We start from the raw sequence: 23,162 nt of genomic DNA, 5'->3' as shown, positions 1-23,162 counted from the left end.
ATGGCTAAATAACTGGTATGAAAAAAAAAGAGAAAAAATAGATTACAGGGCAGCACAGACAAAAAGCACTCAAAAGTATATCAGAATCCTTCTTACTAGGAAGACTTTGGCTACACCGCACATTTGTTTTCCCCGCCGTTTCCACTCAAATGTTGAACTGTGAGTTTACAAAAAAAAGAGTGTCCCTTCACTAGACAGCTAGCATTTGAGTCCACATGCTGGTTCCAGGAGCTGTGACACCTCCCTTGAAATTTTTCTGTGCTCCCAAAACCATGTAACCATGACAAATGTTCATATTTAATGACATAATGACAAATGTTCATATGTAATAAATACATAGGCACAAATACCCCTAACTTACTGAAGTTTGTGGGACTTCTGTGATCATACTTCACGATGACGAGAGTTTATCACATTGACCAAGAAATTTCCGAACTGTGCCTCTAGATTATGCCATAGGCACACATTAGGTCTTTGCACAAACGGGCCTGCTGCTGCCATTTAGTGCATGAGGTGGCACAGCAACTGGATGGGACAGAGGTTGCCAGCAGCATGCTCGCAACAATGTGAGAGAAAGAAAAATCCCTGCTTGACTCCAACCCAGATAAACTTTCCACAGCCCTGAAGGAACACCATCTTTGTATTTGTGAAATAAAGACGTCTTAAAATAAAAGCTGTGACACCACTGATCCCAAACCCTGCATAGCCATAACCTGAGCAAAAGTGCCCTTCAAGGGTGAAATACCCCACTTTATAAGACAGCGGCTTAGACAAGCAAATCAAATGATGTGCCTCATGTCAGTCTCTCAGTGTCACAGCCTCAATGCAGGTATACTGACTCCAGGCCCTCTTATGGGCTCCCACCACTCACCATCACGCTATTTAAACCAGACACAAAGTCATGCTGATTCTGATCCAGACAGAGCAACTGCAACATTTTCCAAAGGCAAAATCATAGAGTGTAGTGAAAGGGAAATTGTATTGACTTTTTGCATTGCTAACAAGGGATTTGCAAGCACACAGGCTATGTTTGTTCAACCAGAGTTGAAAAGAAAACCAGAATCATAGGAAACATCCCTCTAATCCATGAACCCAGTGAACAGGATGGCCCTGGCTATTGTGTCAGGACATATGGCTCAGGGTCCTTAATCCTTCAAATTATTGGCATGGTGCACTTGTTCTGTGACAGCTCTTTCAGATCTTTTCCCATCTCTATTGTTTTGTTTTCTGCTTGAGTAAATAGTAGGGCAAAAGTGAGACACATTTGTTTCTGCTGTCAGGATGAATGGCCAGGATCTTCACCACTCTGCATTTTCTGTTGACGTTGTATCCTGGCTAATGCACATGGGCTACCATCAAGGAAGGAGTCCTCTCCCATTTAGTCTTGTATGAAAAGTGCAGAGTGGAAGTGATGGCATGAAGTACAAAGTTGTTGAGGATAAGGGCCAAAAATACAGAAAAAAAAAATTAAAAGCCAGAATCTACCTTACTTACATCATAGACCACCATTCAAATCCATGGTAAGCAAATGCAAAGTGAACACATTGCCTCCATTTTGTAAATGGAGAAACTGAGGCAGAGAGTGGCAATATGATCATGGTCACCCCACAAACTAGTGGCAGGGCAGAGAAGAGATCCCAGACTTAGTCCTAATTTCGTCAGGTATCCACTAGGCAACACTGCCTTGTTTCTGCATCAGAATCATTACCAATTATTAAACCAGGATTATGGTGATTTATACCACCCTTTCACAGACAAACGTGGGAAGCAGAGAAACGACACTGTGGAAAGGTTCAGCTATGAGGTGATCTTGAACAGCTCTGAGATTTTATGTTATGGTTTTCAGCCTTGGCCTTGGTAAATGCTGCAGGCTCCCAGCTGATATGGGAGGGGTCAAGACAGCATTGTCTTCTGGAAATCCTTTGGAAAAAAAGATTGCACTTGTTCAATGAGCAGCCTTTATTTGTCCTGACTCTGAGCTACTTTTAAACCATTTTAGAGTCTCTAGAGAGTCCCACTACCTTTATTCTTCATAATATAAACAGAATCACTGTAAAGAACTATGATTCTTGTCGGTATTGACAGTAAAAAGGGAAGAAAGCAGCATTCTGTTTGTCCTTGCTCTAGAGCCTCACTGGAGAGATAGGACAAAGATAACCTTGGCATCCGTTGTTATATTCCAAAGCCCAGGAGGAATGAGGGCTCTGAATGCTGGTTTAACACTACTCTTGCTGGGAACTATGTGAAGGAAACACGCAGGCTCTGCAAACCAAGACAGTTTTCTTCTGAGCAGAGATAAAGTTTGACTTTTCCTTCTCTGTGTTCCACCACCACAGCCTATTCCTTCTCTCTGTCTGGTAGACAGGGTGGTATGGAGGAAGATGTATAGACATAATCAGAGACCTGGCTCTGCTTCCAGCTTTGCCACTACTGCACGCAGCCCCGTACAAAACACTTGTCCACTCTATCGCACCGCTTGTATTTCCAGCCCCTTCAATTCAAGAAGGGGCTGCCAAACATACCAGTGCCACAGACATGTTCCCTGTCCCTGATGCAGAGAGTCAATAAAGTTTTTATTTGTCCAAGTCTATCGCAGACCATATGTCCAAGAAATCCATGCTTCCTCAAAGGGAGTGCCTTGCTGTGCAGTTGTGACAGGCTGCGTGGGCGTATGTTTCTGCCTGGTCCAGTTAATCATTAAACCATTTCAACAACCATTTCTTCTTTGGCAAGCTATGCAAGGTCATTCATATCTATTAAAATATACACACACGTATACACATGTACATACAGAGAACATAAAGCCGTCTTTGTTAGTTAAACACAGTTCATTATTTTAACGGATAATGTTGTATTCCCTGATAAGATACAGAAAATGCTTAGAATAAGGCTTTTCATACAAATAGTAATAATTCGTGAACCTGAAATTCTTTCCATAAATGCATCATAATAGCTACTCTTGTTGTGAAGAATAGTTCTGACAACACACTAGAATGTTTATGAGCAAATAATAATAACAACAACATTAAAGGGGTACAAATGCAGTCCAAATGCATTTCAGGTTTTGGGTTGAGCAATTCTAAACATATTTTTACTTTCACTGATATGTTCTCCCCTCTAATCAGAATTCATAGGGACATCCCATCCTAAAGAGGGATCAGATTTGACCTGGGGAACAACAAGCTTCATCAGTAGGGAGACTTTTCCCATCTATCTCTACAGGTAGCAAAATACTTTTATCTAGCCGGAAAGTCCAGCTGGCGCACTGTATAAAGCATACCAGATCCGCAAAGTAAATAGTGAGGAAAATGTTAAGCAAACAGTAAAACTATGCAATGTCCATCACTGGCTGCAAAAATACCTTCTTCAGATTGGCTGCCTTTCCTGTGATCCCCCCTTTCCAAGATTTTATATTATTCCTACCTTAAAAGAGCAGAAATAGTCCATGGCTCAGGACAAGATCTCCCCTTCTACACATGGAGAATGGAGAGGGATTTTCTGCCCATCCTTGCCCCATCTGTCCTGGGAAAGAAGAGTGAAGAAATGAAAAAACTTTAAAAACCTCTAGGAGAAGGTGAGCTGTGTTGTTGGGGGCAGATGCTAAAAGTGAAAATACTGAAAGAATGTAGGTTTAGAGACAGATTTAGCTATTTACATGGGCAAATGGAAGAGCAAAAGTACAGGTGATGACAGATTTTTTCCTTCATTCAGAAGTATTTACGGCTGATTGCTTTGGATGAAATACCAATCCAGCTTCTGTAGCCCTTTTTTTTTTTTAAATGCAAATTGAACTGAATAGATCTGGAAAAGTTCTGATATTTCTTTTAGGATTTGCATTTCTTTATACCTGCTTTCAACCAAAAGATGATGAAACAACCTGAGAGAGACGCTGAATCTAAACATCTTTGGAAATTAATAAAGCAAGAGAACCTAAGCTTGTAATACTTTAGACCAAGGCCTATCACCAAATCTCTGACCTGTGGATTCTTATGCAGCACCACTGGCAGCCAGGTTTATCTCTCAGTATTTTCACTTGTAAAACTGAAGTCTTGAAAGCAATTTGGGAGAGTAACAAAGCACTTCTCTGCTGGGATTTAAATTACTTTCTAGTCTTCTATGTAGCCATCATCCCACTGAGTTAAATTAAGTGCTGTTCACAAACCTTAGACATGGACTTTCTTCCCAACAGCTGATCTACCAAGTGGCTTAAGCAAAGATACCCGTATTAAAGTCTTAGGACAGAGCACACATCCTGCTCTGCGGCCCCTTTGACAGGATGTTTAATTCCAATTAAAGGGCAAAAAGGAAATATGGGGGCAGTACTGTTTTAAAAGTTATCACAACTAGTTGACCAAAACTCTTGAGCCCTCACATTTGTGTTCTGCACACCGTCTGTCTCAGTCTGAGGCTTAAAACTGATGAGAAGTGAGCTGTGTATATGGAATCCCTAACAGTCTGAAATGTTTAGAAAATATCAAGTCATTGTGCTAGCATTTGTTAGAAAGAAGCATACATGAATTACAGAGAATTACTGAAAGACATACCCTGAGTCACTGGGCTTTCACTGTTATTTGTTTACTGAATAAACTGTTCCACTCTGGGAGTGTCAGTGCTTTATATTGTAAGCACAAAAGATCAAAGAGCCACATCTTTATGACAAATACCTCATAAACATATAGAAATACTTCTGCTATTTAATTTGGGATACCCTTAATGACCAAGCTGGGAGTCAACTTTCCTCTGTAGCTTTCAAAGAAGTTTCAGGTGGAAAGCAAAGCTCATCATTTCTGCGACTCAGAAATTTAAATGACTGGCACACCGTGTAACACCAAGCCATGGACCCGGGACAGAAATCCCACTGTTCCGACTCCCAGTCTGAAGTCCTGTCCACCAAAAGCTCCATCACAGGACGCTGACTGCAAGATGTAATAATTTCTCTTAACACAACTGAAGATATTTTTTGTATTCCAGAATAGAAATCTGTCCTTTCATACCTACAAATTACCCTGAAAACTCCCTTCATTTTCTCCAAATAATCACAGCTTTATGTTGCAATCCTAGCACTTCCATTAATTGCTAAACTAGTGCTTTCTTTTCGGATGGCACAGTATTTTAGGAAACCTATCTGTACAAAAACCTTTGTCCGAATACGTCCAATAGAAACCATATCTATGACAAATAAATCAATAAATGTTTAAGACAGGTAATATGGTGCAGCTGACAGAGGGAGATACAGAGCTTCCACCTAAGGATTATGAATATAAAACCCCATTGGGTTAAATAGTGACATAGATTGCTAGTACTGGGGTATTTCAGTGGTGTGTTTGGAATATTGTCTTTGTGCTCAGACTGTTTTGAGACCGTTCCTAACAAATAAGCAGCTTCCTTATTTAGCTGGCACCTTGCTTGACTGACTCTGATGGGATGGATGAAGGAAAAGAGATGGAGTATCATTTAGCACACACACTCCAGAAGTGATGAGAAGATAACAACATTGGGGAGTACTGGGAAAAGCCTGGGGGTACTGATTTAGATGCTGGACTACAACAATGAATCTCCTGCACCAAGTCAGTCTGATTGACATTATTACCCAGAAGCGTTGGGACAGATTTTTTTCCTCTCATGTTAACTAAGGGAATATATGTAAATGTAGCAAGCATTAAAACCATCAGTCATACAGCTTGGCTTAAATATATGTGGATATGGCATCAAGAGCACTCCTGCTTTACTGGTAGTAGCAGCCACTTTAAGAACATTGCCCTGTGCCATTTTATCACACTGGAGTGTACACACAAGGAGTGTACTCTGGTTTTTTCTTCAACAAGAACTATACTGTGATTGATCTAAGGACACATTGCCTAGCAGTTTTGATAGTCAGATACAGTTACAGCCCAAGGTATGGACAAATATAAGCCCGCTAGGCACATTCTTGTTTGAAAACCCACATATGTATGTATGTATGTATGTATATTCTTGTTCCCATGCCACACAATGCTTTTTATGTGAAAATTGTTATACTTTGTGGACATCATCTTCTGGTGACACTTGAAGCTACACAGAGTAAAGGAATTCCTCTGCCTTCCACTGAGCATTTATTTTGCCTAAATGTTAGCTGTTATGATAAACAGATTGTAATGAATGTGGTCTTGGAAAACTTAATCCCTCTGTTATTTCATTGCAGCTTGAGTCTGTAAAAGGTGCTTGGTGGCTATGGAAAAATTAACTGCGTATAGTAAAGAAATATTATCACTAGCTTCCTAGTGCTTCAAAAAAATAAAAAGACTCACATCCGTTCAGGAGTTAGGTACATCAACAGAGCCATCATGCCTTCACTGACTAGGCAAATATTGTCTTGGCAGGACAACAGTGCAATACAGACTACTGCAGTAGAATCACAAAGAGGTCATACTGTATATGGTTTGTAGAAAATGTCAGATGTCAATTTGAATGCACTTTTCATGTTAACAGAAATTACTTGACTAGATTGTAGTGGTCTAGAGAAAGAGGTTTTAAAAGGACTATTGTCAGTGACACAAACCCTGCTACACTGGGGTTTATGAGATTAATCTTCAGAAGTTCACAGAATAAAATGAGATGCAAAAGGATCACCTTGGCAGAAGGAATGGTGATCTGATGGCTACTCTGGAGAGTAACTTTCAACCTCAAGCTACAACTACTGCCATTGATGCCAGTATTTGTGATGGAGCAACATTTGTTAACATGTTAAAAGCTGATGCTAGCAACACACCTAATGATTATGCTCTGAAATGTTCTGTCATACCTTTGAGTCACAGCAGCAGGACTGTAGGCTGAGCTGTTTGTGCTGCCAAAAGTCTCAATGCTCAGACTAGAAGCAAGAAAGGAGAGGGAGTCAAAAGGCTTTCCAAACCTCTAGTACCACACTAGCAACAGCTCTGGCCCAACACATTACACGAGCACATGACATTGGCACCTGAGTTTCATTCATCCTCAGAACATGGATGGATTGAGAGCACACAGAGAAAGGCCTCTCCAAAATTCAGTGTTTGGCAACACTGAAATGCACTTCCCCGGGGACCCCAATGGGGCATGCAAAACGTGCAGTGAATATTGGGAAAGACTATTGCTTCCTTATTCATTTTATGCTGCACAATTCTTTATTTTTCTAGAATTTCTAAATGTTTATAAATCTGTGTGTATTCCTGAAACACAACATCATCTTACACATACACCAATATGGATTACTACTGTTAGGAAAGAGAAAGAAAAGTCAACTTATCATTATATAGCAAAATTGCATTGATGACATGCTACACAACATGTTAATCCTAGTATTTTCATACACACAAACTTAATTCACTACAATTCATTGCTTTAGCTTTTAGAAGTCCTTAGACACAAATATAAGCATATGAAAATAAAAAGTAATTGGGATGTGTTAACAGGATAAATAGTCAGTACAGGGAAAACTCCAGGACTCAGATTTTAAGCAAGCCACAACTGGCACCAAGTATAGCAGAAACTTCAGCTTTTAATGCCTTTATTAGCTAACATCCTAAAACTGTCACAAACTTCAGGCTTCATCATGAAACCCAGAACTTTTCATAGGTTCTGGGTTTTTTCTTTATTGTGCTTAGACAGAGTAATTATAGTAGGCGCCTATAAAAATCCACTGTCACTTTGCATCTTGCTAAACTCTTGGCCTCAATGACATTCATCAACAGTAAGTTCTACTCCTTAATTACATGCTCTGTGAAAAATATATTTCCTTTATTACTACATCATATTTCTTTGTGTTCTGTTGTTGTTCCATCTTTGGTGCAGCAGCCAGACACATTACAAACCTAGAAGAACCATAAAATTAAGCAACTTGGATGTTGGAACCAACTGAACAGCTCAAAGCAGCTACACGTTCTTTATACACATCCTGGAAAGTGCAAATAGATTTATATTACCTGTGTGATGCATATTTTATTTAAAGAACAATAGACCAAAACCCTGTTTTGTGAAACTCCACTTAAACTGATGAGTTTAACCTCAAGCTGGATACATAAAATAGATTCCTAGGGATGTATTATCAACAGAGATCTGACCTGATCTCCCTCTAAAATAAATCACTATGTAATCAGTTTCTGTGCAAAAACAAAAGTCAGTGTTTCCCTGTCTCTTTCTGACTGTAAGAAGCTGTTCCATATTAAATCAACAGGCCCCTTTGACTTCTCAGCCTTTGGAGGTCGTGTCTGTGTGTGGTCTGTTCACTCTGTGAAGTACGACCGCCAACTTGTGTGTCTGCCACATTTGCTCAACAGCCATGAGTGGCCTAGAGTATTGGCTGCAGAATGAGGTACACATGGCAATGATTAATGGGGGCTGAGAAGTAAATGAACTGCCCAAGTGATGGGGGGGGCTTTGAAAGGGGCACAGACTGGAAGAGAACAAAGCATCCCTTGAGTTTGATAATGCATTCACAATTAACTGTAAGAGTAAATGAAGAGATAGTGCCTACTGTTAGAAGCAAGAAAAAACAAATTAGACAAACACATTATGACCCGGATCTATAACGCCATAAAAATGAAGAATATAATATCTGAAAAGATCATAATAAAAGCATCAGCTTCCTGGCAGTTCTCAAACTGGCAGCAGGGCTGCTAGACTATTAGAGAAAGCTTCAAACAGCAGTTGATAAAGAAATACAGGGACACTAAGAAAAACAGTATCCATTACGTTAACCTATAGAGTTCTGTGATGTTACTTTGCAGATTGCATCTTTAACCGACAAATATCTACAAATTGTATGTGAGATATATGTACAAGAACACAGAGCTGTGTACAGAAATATGCACTGTGATATGAATGTCATAGCTGACAGGATAAGTAGGATTCAGGCTTACTTTTCTGTTAATACTTGAGAACTGGCCATTCCTCCAGAGTTAGACTGGAGGGCTCAGAAGTTGCTCAAGGCGCCAGCAGTCTTATGAGGAAAATATAGGAAAAAGGAATATATTAGCCTACACCAAGTTGTCTTGACCATGGTCTTTTTCCTCCTGCCATGCCCCTTTTCCTTTTATTGTCAAGTTTTAAGTTTATCTGTGTGTATGGATGGGGGAGAAGACAAGTTTTAACATCTGCTGAGCTTGCTTACCATGCTGCTAGCAGTGCAGCGCAGCCCAGCCCTATGGCACTGCCATCCCATCCAGCCATCTCAGTCTGTAGAAAAAACATGGGAACTGGAAAGCAGAAATCAGTCCTATGGCCTTTACTCCAGGCACCATTAAGTGCTGCTGACCAGTCTCTGGGCTCCCTGAAAACTGAGGGAAATGTTCTTGAAATATCTCTCCTTTCTTATGTCTGATGGGACCAGGTAAAGAACAGTGGATAACTTCCAGTTGATTCCACAATTTTCTCTGGGATGGGGGCACAAGGCACCATTCGGTCACTCATCTTGTCCAATGCACAGATGGGTCTCAGGAGAGATGGAATCATAAACCTTTCTGAAGCAAGCTGCCTTCTTAAGGAGCAAAACTACAACTAACCTGAAACAAGCAAGCGAGCAAGCAAGCTTTCACACAATTTGGGTTTCTACTTTTTTTCTGCCTGAAAATCTCTACAGATTACAGCAACATGTATTGGTAGTATATATTACAGGTCAGCTTCTCAATGCATCACAGCCTGTACTACTTCACTGTCTCTGCTACTGGCTGTGATAAGAAGGATGAAGCTATCCAGTCCCAGAGTTTTGAGGCATTCAGTTCCAGAGTTTGAGTGTATTTCTTCCATCTTGTGCAGCTTTCCTAATGCTCAGCTGAGAAAGAGGCTTTGATTCACCTGGCCATGTGCATCGGTCAATTCAGATAGGGAAGATGATAGGATATTTTAAAAAAAAACAGTCAAAGGAAATGGCAGAAGTAATTTTGAAATTTTTTTTTTCTATTAACATTTGCAATTACCTGTATGTTTTTAGCTCTTTGGATCCTTCAACATATTCAGACATTTGTGGCAGGCAATGCTATTTCCCTTACCAGTTTTTGAGGTAAGAGGCAAAATCTCTTCCTTCTCCAATTAGACATGAAAGGATTGCAAGAATGTCATAAGGTTATGCAGGAAGAAAATTAGAAGAGCCAAAGCCCAACTAGAACTTAATCTGGCTACTGCCATAAAAGGCAATAAAAAATGTTTCTATAAATACATTTGCACCAAAAGGTGAGCTAAGGAGAATCTCCATCCTTTATCAGATGCAGGAGGAAACAGAGTGACAAAGGATGAGGAAAATGCTGGGGTACCTAATGCCTTCTTTGCCTCAGTCTTTAAGAGTAAAACCAGTTGTTCTCTGGGTACCCAGCCCACTGAGCTGGAAGACTGGGAGTAGAATGAAGCCCCCATAATCCAAGGGGAAATGGTTAGTGACCTGCTACACCGCTTAGACACACACAAGTCTGGGGGATCAGATGGGATCCACCCAAGGGGACTGAGGAAGCTGGGGGAAGTGCTCACCAAGCCACTCTCAATCATTTATCAGCAGTCCTGGCTAACCATGGAGGTCCCAGTTGACTGGAGGTTAGCAAATGTGACACCCATCTACAAGAAGGGCTGGAAGGAGGGGCCGGGGAACTACAGGCCTGTCAGCCTGACCTCAGTGCCAGGGAATGTTATGGGGTAGGTCATCTTGAGTGCCATGACAGGGTATATACGGGACAACCAGGCAATCAGGCCCAGTCAGCATGGGTTTATGAAAAGCAGGTCATGCTTGGACTAACCTGATCTTTTATGACAAGGTGACCCTCCTAGTGGATGAGGGAAAGGCTGTGGACGTTATCTACCCGGAATTCAGTAAAGGCTTTGACACTGTTTCCCAGAGCTTTCTCCTGGAGAAACTGGCTGCTCATGGCTTCGATGGGTGTGCTCTTCGCTGGGTAAAAAACTGGCTGGATGGCTGGGCCCACAGAGTGGTGGTGAATGGAGTTAAATCCAGTTGGCAGCTGGTTACAACTGGTGTTCCCCAGGGCTCAGCATTGGGGCCAGTTTTGTTTAACATCTTTATCGATGATCTGGACGAGGGGATCGAGTGCACGCTCAGTGAGTTTGCAGATGACACCAAGTTGGGCAGGAGTGTCGATCTGCTCGAGGGCAGGGAGGCTCTGCAGAGGGGCCTGGGCAGGCTGGATCATGGGCCGAGGCCAGTTGTGTGAGGTTTAACAAGGCCAAGTGCCGGGTCCTGCCCTTGGGTCACACCAACCCCAGGCAGCGCCCCAGGCCTGGGGCAGAGGGGCTGGGAAGTGCCCGGCGGAGAAGGCCCTGGGGGTGCTGGCTGACAGCCGGCTGGGCATGAGCCAGCAGTGCCCGGGTGGCCAAGGAGGCCACCAGCCCCCGGGCTTGTGTCAGCCCTGGTGTGGCCAGCAGGGGCCGGGCAGGGATGGGGCCCCTGTGCTGGGCCCTGGGGAGGCCCCACCTCGAGTGCTGGGCTCAGGTTTGGGCCCCTCGGGACAAGAAGGGCCTGGAGGGGCTGGAGCGTGTCCAGAGAAGGGCAGCGGGGCTGGGGCAGGGTCTGGAGCACAAGTGTGCTGGGGGGCGGCTGAGGGGGCTGGGGGGGTTTAGCCTGGAGAAGGGGGGGCTGAGGGGAGCCCTTCTCGCTCTCTGCAGCTGCCTGAGAGGGGCTGGAGTGAGGGGGGGTCGGTCTCTGCTCCCAGGTCACCAGTGATAGGATGAGGGGAAATGGCCTCAAGTTGCACCAGGGGAGGTTTAGGGGAGTAATTTCAAAAACTCATATACATTATTTTTGAAAGAATTATCCTGTTAAAGCATGAATTAGTACTACCAGATATCTCTCATTCAAGTACCACCTGGACTGCATTTATTAGTTTAATCTGAGTATGATGCCACAGAATTAACGTCTTAATGCATCGGACAATGAACAGAACAGCAGTATATACTACATACTTGTTTATATACTCTCAGATTACTGCTAGGGTGATAAAACACTCATATGCTGCTCTCTGCTTCTGTGACAAGAGCAGAGCTCCTTTAGTGAATTGTGATATTGTATTAATTCATTCCAGGTCCAGCTGTTAGCCTGAACAGCTACAGTTCCATTTTGATGTTCTGAGGTTTGCACATGTAATAAATCACTGTGGCAGCACAGGGATTTATGTGAGCAATTCCTCATACACCTTTACAAATTCATACACCTATCAAAGGCTGTCTGTTTTGCTGCTCACTTCAGACACCACCTGCAAAAGCTTGCTAAGTTTCAGGATCTGACATGTTCATTGGGTCAATTTATGCAACAAGAGAGATTTGGTAGGACCAGAGATTCACAGGACCTTTTGGAGAAATGCTTAATATAGAGACTCATTATTACCTCTTTCTTTGCCATTTACAGCCCCAAACACATTCAGTACACTCATGTACTGAAATCAGATATGGTAATCTATGCATCTTGACTGTTCCCACATTTCAAGACATTCACCATGTCCCAATTCCACTGGCATGGCAGTTTCAAGCAAGCAGAAGCACCAAAAAAATATTCAGCAAAGCTGATACACAGAAGAAAGAAATTCCTCCTGGCAGAACAAAAGGGACAGGACAGGATTTTCAGAGAAGCTCAGGGTGCTGGACACCCAAATCCCATTAAAAATTAGTTAAGTGACTTAATCTCCTTTAAAAATACTAGAACACATCAGTTAATACATTTGGATGTCATGACTCTGATTTGTAAAAATAGTAGCCTAAATCAGGCTCCTGAACCCATACCGACGAATTGAAGTAAGAGTCCTGCTTTACAAAAGTGCTGAATACCAGCCACTCCCACTGATTCACTGAATGTGCTCAGCACCTTGCTAGCAAATCAGGCTCAAATTAGAGGACTGACACAAGGCTATTAATCAGCCAAGTCTCAAACCGTAAACAGTTCATCAGGGGAAGGAAGAAATGGAGAAGAAAATTAAAGCTACAGGGAAGAATGAAGAGATTGGTCTGCAAAGGCAGCTTTAGATTGTTCCACAAGTTTTTCCTTCAGAAGTTTGACATTATTAATGCATGTAACATAAAACAGTTCCACAAACAGAAGCTCTTTGCTGGAGTGCTCTGACAACAATAACACCAGTTTCATATAATGCAAAAGGCATCCCCAGAGATTTGTGCTAAATCATGTTGACAAGAAAATCAAGACAGAAACCATGCAGAAGAGCTTTGGAAAATAAATCAAAAAGGCTAGGCTGATTCTGCAGCACAGCTCTGTGCATAAATAAGCCAGCTTTATCCAAAGTCATCTCAGCTATGGCTTGTAAAAATGTAGAAAGGCAGGATAGGGGCAATGTGGAGATCATGTGGTAATCTATGGCTATGAAAAAGAAATAATCTGCACTTAACAGCTTGGGAATTCCATCCTAACTACATCAGTACAACTACTGCTTTAGTGATAGCAGGATTGGGCCCCTGTTGTTGAATGCAGCACGTTCCTCTAAACTGTTTGAACTACCACTAAATTAATTTTATGCTTAGTAGACACAGGTTTTCCCAAGCAATGTGTTTTCTGATTTATATAACAGGTTTTCTTGACACAGATTTATGTGCTTCCCACTTACATATTTTCCTATCTTGCCCTAATACAGTTTTATAAAAGGGTAAATGTTTGGCCCGTTTCCAGAGACACATGGCAGCCATAAAGCTTTCTAATATGTCCCTTGAGAAGTCTCTGGGACAGAGCAGTCCCACACGGGGCAGATCTACCAGAAAAATCTCTGTCACACTATGCCCTGTTCTCACCCACCAGTGCTATGGGTTTAGCCATATGAGAGAGTCCCAAAAATGTCAAAGCTCTGGTGCACCCTGAGAGCTGTGAAAGACAAGGAAATTCAGAAAAGCTTCAAGGTTACCCTGAGTTAGATGCAGGCTTGTCTAGCCTTGAAGTTTGTGAGTGATTTAAGTCATCAAAGTCCTTCCAGTCTTTGGCTGGATCAGTGATTCTGGCCTACATATTTTGGTAGATACGTCCTCCTCTGTAATTGTATTCAGTACAATCTTGTTTTGACAAATATGCTCTCCAAACACATTATTATTTCTCAACTTATTTTTCACGAAGCTCTACATCTATTTTGTACCTTATAGTCATTATTTTGGGCAGTTTTCACCCCAGACTGTTCCCAAGACAAGAAATTGAGTGACTAAGGGAAAAATGCGTGAAAGAAGGTGGCATGAATAACAATGAAGATGGGTGTGCTCACATAAATCGGCAGTCACCATGGTCACAGATGGCCTCCAGATTCAAAACTGCCAGGTGACAGTGATTTGTAGGCAGTGCAGCGATGACAGGCCTTGAAGAGGCTTTTGGAGGACAGCTGAAGTTTGGCAGAGGAGTTCCTCCCATTTACAAGAGAAGGTGCCTGAATGGAAAAATGCAGACAAATAAGGAGATAAATATTGGTGGAATGAAGCAGAGGCACAGGAAATCAGGTATTGCATTAAGTAGTGGGTGAAGTCTTAGCAATGAAAAAGAAACTGCTCCTTTGACTTTGTTGTAAGTACCAAAGCTGGTACTTTTTCTAATGAAGCATGATTTTTGGTTTGGTTTTAAGTGTCCAGCTTATACTACCTTAACAAACTTGGGGGTTTTTTTCCCACTTGGAGAAATAATGAACACCCACATTCTGAAAACTTTTACTGAAAGAGTGGTGAAAGGCCAAGTATATTAGTATATTGTTAAGAAACAAGGTACATGGGAAATCACTCGGATACAACAGAATTTAATACCTCCTATCCCTGCTTGAATTGATAGTATCTTTCACTAATACCCTGTTTGGGTAGTTCTTACTGAATCATAGCTAGCAGTTATGTTACTAGTAAAATCCTTTGGGACAAGTTTTGTAGGCAAAGGTAATATATTTTCCTAAATTAACTGATACAGTCAAGAAAAAACCAGACAAGCTTCTGGTGATGTCTGCTTCCTAAGTCTTTGGCAGAAACACTCTGTCATTCCCAGTGGATTTACCTTGTCTGACCCAAACCTTGGAATATGCCATTTAACTTACTAGTAATGAAACTATAGAGAATAATACAGTCTTGGGTAAGACATGGACATAGTCAGACCACTTCTGTATCAAATTTGTTCTTGCCAGGAGCTGTTCACTGAAAAAGTTTGTTCCCAAGGTCCCACTGTCTGAGGAGCCTAAATCTTATGTTCCCAATAAGCATCATTCTAGGACAAATTCACAAGCCTGGATCCCAGCCTATTTAGGTCCTGACAGAAACCATGCATTTCATTTGCATCTGGAAGTGAGCAAGAGGAGGGAGCATGTGCAAAGACCATTTCAGCGTTATCAAAGATCTAGCAAAGCATTATTCAATTTCTCTGTATATCAGCAGAGAAAGAGGAGGGGGGAAAACCCCACCTGTTAATTGATTTCCTTAGATTTCTAGGAAGGCAAAGAGAAATTTCACACCTTCCTTAGTGCCATGTATTGAGGTCAAGTATCTAAGCAAAAACCATTACAGCTTTAGGAACCACTCACTGGCCCATTGACTTGTCCCAGTATTACACTAATCTACAGGACTAGCACTGTCTTTGCAAGACAAAGCAGAATCAAGCTGACTTCAGAAAGTGACTGTTTAGAGACTGAGTGTTGGAGTTCAAAGAGAAACTTCAAACAAGCTCACTGTGCTTGAAATATATACACTGTACATCTAAAAAAATCCAACACAAACAACAAACTTGATCAAAGAAGAGAAACAGTGCCTAATCATTAGTGATTTGGTAAGAAGGACTCTTCTGCTAGTAGGTATATGGTGGTGTTACTTAATGACCAACCCTAACTTCAGCACTTTTAATACATGAGATGAGTCCACAGATCGTTGTATTGGTCTGCTGCAAGTGGAGAAAGCAGGAGCTCCCAGGAAGGTGCTGGAACACAGGCTGCTCTCACATATTCAGGAGACAGAGCAAGAAGGCAGGGGAACACAGGAGGTCCTTGTTCCACTTGGGGTGTCCAAACTGATGCTGAGCACTTCACAAATGCTGTGCAAGGTTCATACACAAGCTGGAACAAGGCCAAAACTTCTAATGCAATCCACGTACCCATGGAGTAAATCTAAATATTAGCTACTATTTCCCCTCCCTCAGCTATTTTGAGTTTGTGTCAGACAGAACTTTGGACGTGGCTAATACTTTTTCAAATTGTAAACTACAAAATCCAGGAAACATTTGAGACCATGTTTCTCCTACTGGGACCAAAAAGCAGCTAAAGTCACAGTTCATAAGGTCTACAAAATCCTGATGCAAATCTCATCAAAAGCTTACAAAATTCAAATGCCACTTTCTTGGACTATCCCTGACAGAGGACAGAAAACTAAAGCCATTTACACCAACACGAAGAGTCTTGGCAACCCAGTTCTGTAACTTCATGAAAAGGTCAGGACATAGCTCTGGAGTGTGTGATATCAAAAGCTGCTAGGCCCTGAAAAGGTGGGGCCGTCGTTATAGCAGAACTAGATTTAGTGGGAGGTGTTATGCAGCACAATGACAGTATCATTTATGTCCTATTTAACATTTCTAACAACAGATACGACTACACTAATAATTCATATTTCTGCTCTCTCCTATTCTGTTCATTCTCATCCATAAATCAGAAAATTATGATTAATTTTGAAAGTATTGCTGCTTTATCTCCTAAAATGCATATTTTTAAACCAAATTCTCTGTTCGTCACCGTATTTATACACTACAGTTCACATCCAATGGTAATTTAAATAAAATAGAATTGTCCACTAACAAAATAATTGTGTATGAAGATAATTTGTAAGTCTCTTGAATTTGAATGCTAAATGTACTCTGCCTTCTAGCTCAGTAAGTTTGTCTTTCTCTGCATCCAGATTAGTATCCCAAATAATGTATCAGTGGCCCAAAAGCAAATCAAAATTATTCAGTCTCCTCTTTTCCATGAATGCTGCTATTTCTGTAAAGACATGAAAATTATCTTGCTGGAGTCTGCAAAGATTCTGGAACAGTTAACGCAGTTTTGGTCAACTTTGACACTGATTGGAGTTCTGGTGTGTATTCCCCTTTTTGTCAACTCATTAAGTTTAACTTACCTAGAAGTGCTGTCCAATGAATGCTATGCTATTTAACAGTGTTTGTGAACATGCCATGGTATAACTGAAGTCTCCCAACATCAGCATTTTCTTATCAAAGTCTGACACATGTGCCTTGGCCTCATCTCCTATCCCAAAATTCTCAGTGTGAACCAATGGCCCCGTACAGAAATAATCATGTCTAGTGTAGCAATGGAGCACCATTAAGGAAAACCTTTAAGAGACTAGAAGCCGGGTGGAATGGATCTTTTCCTTCAAAGCCCTGCAAGCCACGATCTTGGTTTACTTGTTTAAAGGAGGCTGTTGCCATTTCTGTTTGACAGAATATCTTGTTTTCCTGTGTCATATTACCTTTTTTTCCCTTGCTACTTGAACTGTTGCTACAAGGGAAACATTAAAGGACTTTACTGGGGTGGAAATAAGGGAATATTGAGGTTCTGTTGGGACCCTGTGTAGTCAGCACTTGTGCAGTAATCAGAATAACCACAAGATTTTTGGAGCCTGGGGGTACATATGCTATTTGCTCCCCTGCTGCTCCAGTGAGGGAAGATCCTGTAGGCCCTTGGGGCTTGAAAGTGTAAGTCCATCTATCTTGCCTGCCTCTGTTTCCCAGTGCTCACAGTTTTCATATAATTGTCAAATAATGGATAGCATCTTAATTGCTCTTATATGAATGGCATGTTCTGGCTCTTTTCTTTCATCTTTCTTTTTTCTTGATTCCTTCTGTACCAAAAGGCACATTTGCTTTCCTCCACTGCCTGATCTCCTTGGATTGGTTTTTCATGGTGCTTTTCTACATAACAGCACTTCCTTCATCCTGACAGAAACAAATTTTGTATCTACCTGCAAACTCTCCTAAATGAAATGGCCTTGCTCTCTGCTTTGTGTAATTATTATTTCTGTAAAAATTAGATCCGTGCAATAGAGTTGCATTCACATTCCTGACAAACATTTCCACGTATTCTTGCAGTTGTATCAAGGCATCTGTGAAGCACTCAGCACAGACAGATGGCTTTGCCACTTGCCAAGAGGTTTTTCTTTTCTACATCAATAGAGTAGTCTTTTTGCTTTAGAGGGAGAGGGTAATAAATTCACATAGCGCAAGGTCGAGCACACAAGAAGCAAGTGATCTATCATATTGCCATGGTGCACACCGATATTTTCGTTGTTGCTGGGCAGTGCTTGTACTAGTCAAGGACTTTTCCAGCTTCCCATGCTCTGTGGGGGGGCACAAGAAGCTGGGAGGGGAGGGGGCACAGCTAAGAGAAGGGATTCAAACTGGACAAAGGGATATTCCATGTCATGGAACGTCATGCCGAGAACGTTAACTGGGAGGGACTGGCCAGGGGAGGGAGGCAGCAATCATGCCTCAGGGACAGGCAACGCCAGTCAGCAGGTGATGAGCGGTTCCATCATTTGTGTTTCTGGTTTTTTGATTTTTTCCCCCTTTCCTTTTCCATTTTATATTATCATTGTTAGTATAAGCGTTATTATTATAATTTTTTTTAAAAATTGTAATTATTAAACTGTTCTTATCTCAACCACAAGTTTTTTCTCTTGTGCTTTTTGCTCTTCTGATTCTCTCCCCCATCCCACAGGGTTGGGGGAGTGAGCAAGCGGCTGCGTGGTGTTTAGTTGCTGACTGAGGCTAAACCACGACACATATGTAGGCTTCTTTTTATGTTCTGTTACCAGATCTAGCTCTTTCAGAAGTTGCCAATGCTGTAGCTCCCTTTTACCAACATATAAATGCAGGGCTACTAGTTCTGCACCTCAAAACTTTAAGCCTCTACAGCGTTTCAACTTTCAAATGTTTTCTTGTAATCACAGATAAGGTAAGATTCTGTTAATTATTTTCATTGACAAATGAGGAAGCCCTTGAAGAGACAGGTGAATCTTGTTCAAAGGCAGTCAGTAAGTAGCAGAGCTGCAACAAGTATCTCCTGACCTCTGATCATCACCTCAAAACATGCAGCCTCTGGTTAGTCTGAGCTGCAGGTCAGCATGTGCAGGCAGAGTGTAAACTAACCAAATGTGATTGTTTTATTTTGCAAAAAGCATTACACATAGTGGGCCACCTTTTTCAACAACTGCATATCAGGATAGTTCAATATCTGTAGTTTCAAAAAATCAGTGTTGGTTAGTGAGGTGTTTTATAATACTCAGTTTTCTATAAAGTATTAAAATGAGAGATGTTTATTTAAAGCTGACACTCTGAATGCACAGATCAAGTATCTCAGTGACATAAAGACGTAAATGTCACATAAAGTAAATATGGTGAGGTAGAAACATGCCCTGTAGCATTTTTTTACATTATGTTAGCAAGGCAGCAGCATGAAAGTTAAGAACAGAGCTGTACTATGTAAGGAAAAGCAATAAGACTAGACAGGATAGCAGCAAATAGAGTAAAAATTGTTTTAAGTGATTGCTGATTGCAGGTGCCCAATTCGAATTTTTGTATTTTTATCCTCACAAGTGCTAAGTGTCTGCAGCATCTTTTAAAACAGCTTTTAAGTTATATGAATTTCAATTTAAATATATCAGGGGTGAGGATTCATTCATATGTCACCTTTTTTTTCCCCCCCAACTCTAACATCAATGAAGCCATCTTCAACAATTTGCCATTTATTTATTTAGTTTCTCTGACAAAGAGGAATTACTTAGTTGGAGCTCAAAAATATTTTGGTCTCCCTGATTATGTAACTAAATAGACTTAAAACAAACGAAGGATGGGTTCAGCACAGCTAACATGGAATGGGGAAATGATGCTGATCTGCCACTGGTTGAGACTTATTTCTCCTTTGTAATGCTTCAGTAGACACTTTTTTTTCCTTCCCCTCACCCCTATATGGATAGAGCATAATCTCACACAGTATTCTGTTCACAGATTCTTCTGTTTCAAGGCAGCTGCTAAAATGTACTTCAGGAAATTATTTCCGTTAGTATTGTTACTGAAGGCAGCATCAAGAGCCCTAGCTGGTGGTGCTGGAGTGCAGGGTCTCCTGGCCACAGACTTTATGTTATATCACACAAAGCTGAGGCATAAGGAGAATATTGAAATTTCCCCAGAAATGCAATGTGACCACAAAGCAGAATATATCTCACAAAAACATCTCCTGATTTATGGTGAATGCTGAGAAAAAGCTAGAAAGCTCCAGTGTTAACCTATTTTCATCTATTTGTGTTTAAACTTAATGTTAAAGTTATATATCAAAGGCAAAGTCATCCAATAACCTATTACCACACACCCCTATCTCCCAAATGCACACCTTGTTTTCACTCAGATAATTGCTACATGAAGACTCTCTCAAATATAATAGGAGTGGGAAAGATAAATACCTAAAATACGGTCTTTTTTCAGGGGAAGGGGGTTGTTATGCATATGCTTCTATATTCCAAACATCAGGAAAAGACTGGACTGTACAGATGAAGAAGTAATTGTTTTTAGCTGTCATATCTCACACACTGCTTCTCATGAGAAGCACAAACCTCCTTTAAAAGTAACTGGAGTGAAGAGCAGATCAGGAACCAATCTGTTTGCTTTGTGCTGATCCACACTTACTACAGCACCTAACAAGAAAACTTGTTCTCCAACTTCTGGTCATGGAGGGAAAAAATGAACTTTGAAAACCTGCATTTGTTACAAGTTTCTGTGAATTTCACAACCTGAACAAGAGCAGTAGTACTTGAAGGAACTCTACCAACCTGTTTCAGAACCAGCAGAGGAAAGAAACTTGTCTCCCAAGTCAGTGCATTGCTGGTGCAATGCTGATGCTGCAGCCTCAGTTCTGGAGGGGAGGATGCACAGCAAAGGTCAGAGTGCATCTAAGTGGACAGTACTGGTCTGGCAAATTCAGGGTTTTCCTCTTAGTGGATGCTTCTTGTACCTACTCAAGCACCTGTTAGGTGACTGCTAACCTTCTTGTGCTCCAGCCAACACAGCTGCCACGGACAGAGACCTCCTCTCTGACAGAAACATCCTAGCCCAGTGTCTTCCAAACAAAAAGAACCAAATCCTTAGGGAGTGTAAATCAGCTCTATCCCACTGAAAGCTGTGCTATTTATAGATCCTCTAAGAATCTGTCCACACATAAGCAGCTTCAGCAGTAGTGAAATTCATAGCGTAGATGGCATGAACTTTGCCACTACATTGTATATAATTCTGCCAAGTAGCATATCCAACCTCAGCTTGAAATCGTCTGAGGCTTTCAAAGCAGTAAATCACTGCAGCATGAAACTGCTAGCATTGATTAAGAGGTGTCAGTCAAGTCTCTTTTATGGGAATTCCAGAGACCAAATCTCTTCCTATTGCAGTGTGTCCCTGGAGGCTGCGGAGAATGCCTTTCCTCAGCAAAGATGACCCTGTGTCTGCTCAACAATGATAAGAGTTCAAACCACAGGCAATCTTTCCTGTGTTGCCTTTAGCAACACTGATATCAAAATAACATTAGATACTATGGTGATAAGAACAGCTGGAGCCCTGGTTGGGCTATTTTAAGAGAGAAACACGGCTTTCTACTTTGCTAGCACAGATACAGCCCAAATAAAGCCTTCAACAACAATACCTGCCTGCCTTTCAAATGGGTGTGCTGGGAGCCTGCTTATACTGTTCGGATGTGTTTCTGCAGCAGTGTTAGCCAAACATTGCCTCATTCTGTTTAAGCTGTCTGTCTTGGATAATGGGGCAGTCAGTGTTTTTCTAGCAATCCCAGCAGCTCCCGCCCAGTCGTGAAAGATCTAACAGATAAGCTAGCAGCAGAGGTGATTCACTGCAGTCCTCCCACCATCACATATTGTATTTCCTTGTTGTCACTGGCTTGTGGTATGGTTTTAGGCAAGTGCCTTTACCCCATGCTCATTTCTCTTCCACAGTTCACAGGACAAAAGATAGGACTAAAATTATTGCCCCAAAGACCTTCAAGTTGGACCAGGCCTGGCACAGCATCTCTCAAATGCAGCCACCAGAAACATTGTGCAAGGCTAGCAGAGTTTCAAGTAACTACTAGTGCTGTCATCAGGACTCCATCCACTGTGCAGTTTCTGTAGCCACATGTGCTGTCACAGCAAAAGTCTGTTTGGAAACCTCTGATCTAGCATGTGTTGATCTGCATTACAAAGTGTTTCATAACAAAAGCTTAGAGGAATTAAATACCAGAAAATATGTGGGCATCATACTGCAGTTTACTACCACAATAATTATGTGGCATGCACTGGGGATTTACTACTGCTTTCCAAGCAAACTATCAGGAAACATGAAGGAATTTTCTATGCTTAAGTAAATTCTGTTCAAGGAGCAAGACAACCTCCAGCAGTAAAAGGAACTACTGCAGTTTTGGTTGGGACAGATGCCATAGTATTTTATTTTATTAAGAGGAATGGGAATTGCGTGATAATTTTTATCCACATGATCTGTATTAACACTTATTAAAATGTTGGTTGTTCAGAACACAATAAAACTGCAACACTTAACCCATTTCAGTTGCTCTGACCAGTCTTCTAGAATCTGCAGGCTTGTTAAAATGTTTTCCACTATACACAAATATTCTGTTTTCACGACAGTCACTGTTCTCCTAGTATCAAGCCTCTGCTAAATGTTTCTAAGCTCAAAGATCTGTACCCAAAGAGCAAGGATGTACAGGTACTGCTAAAGGCTTCTCACTTCTAACAAGCCAAATCAACTTCTTGAAGAAACAGCAACTGCTTCTGCATTTAGTCTGCCACTAATCTCTCTCATTCTTTGTGAAACAGACCCAGTCCACATTATTTTTAATAAAGAAGATATCACTGGGACTGATAGAAGGAAAGACTAAGGTGAAATACCTGTAGTGCACATGTATAGCTACTTATGTCACTCTTAGGAGTAAGATGGTCACACTGGGTCTAGAGAAGGGCAAGGCGATACATTAAGTTATTGAAAGAAACTGTTTACAGTTAGCTGAACACTTGCAGGAAGGGGTTATAGTTTCCTACAGCACTCAGGAGGATAAATCCTTCTGGGGGACAGTAGAGTGTTACTATCAGAGATGGTACTACTTACAAGGCCCAGAAACCTCACAGTCATGGATTAACTGTGCTAACTAGAGAACACTTCAAGCCACATACAT

At 41.3% G+C, this 23,162-nt stretch overlaps 1 protein-coding gene across 1 annotated transcript in view; it reads right to left on the bottom strand.

Annotated features, from left to right (window-relative positions):
- SORBS1 (sorbin and SH3 domain containing 1) overlaps positions 1 to 23,162 on the bottom strand; it is a 218,975-nt gene that overhangs the window by 177,511 nt on the left and 18,302 nt on the right. The gene's annotated exons all lie outside the window — the stretch shown is intronic.

Source organism: Phalacrocorax carbo, chromosome 12 (genome assembly GCF_963921805.1).
Source record: "Phalacrocorax carbo chromosome 12, bPhaCar2.1, whole genome shotgun sequence".
NCBI classification, from domain to species: domain Eukaryota; kingdom Metazoa; phylum Chordata; class Aves; order Suliformes; family Phalacrocoracidae; genus Phalacrocorax; species Phalacrocorax carbo.
Note: the sequence above shows the minus strand (reverse complement) of the source record. Positions and strands in the feature narration are given on the sequence as shown.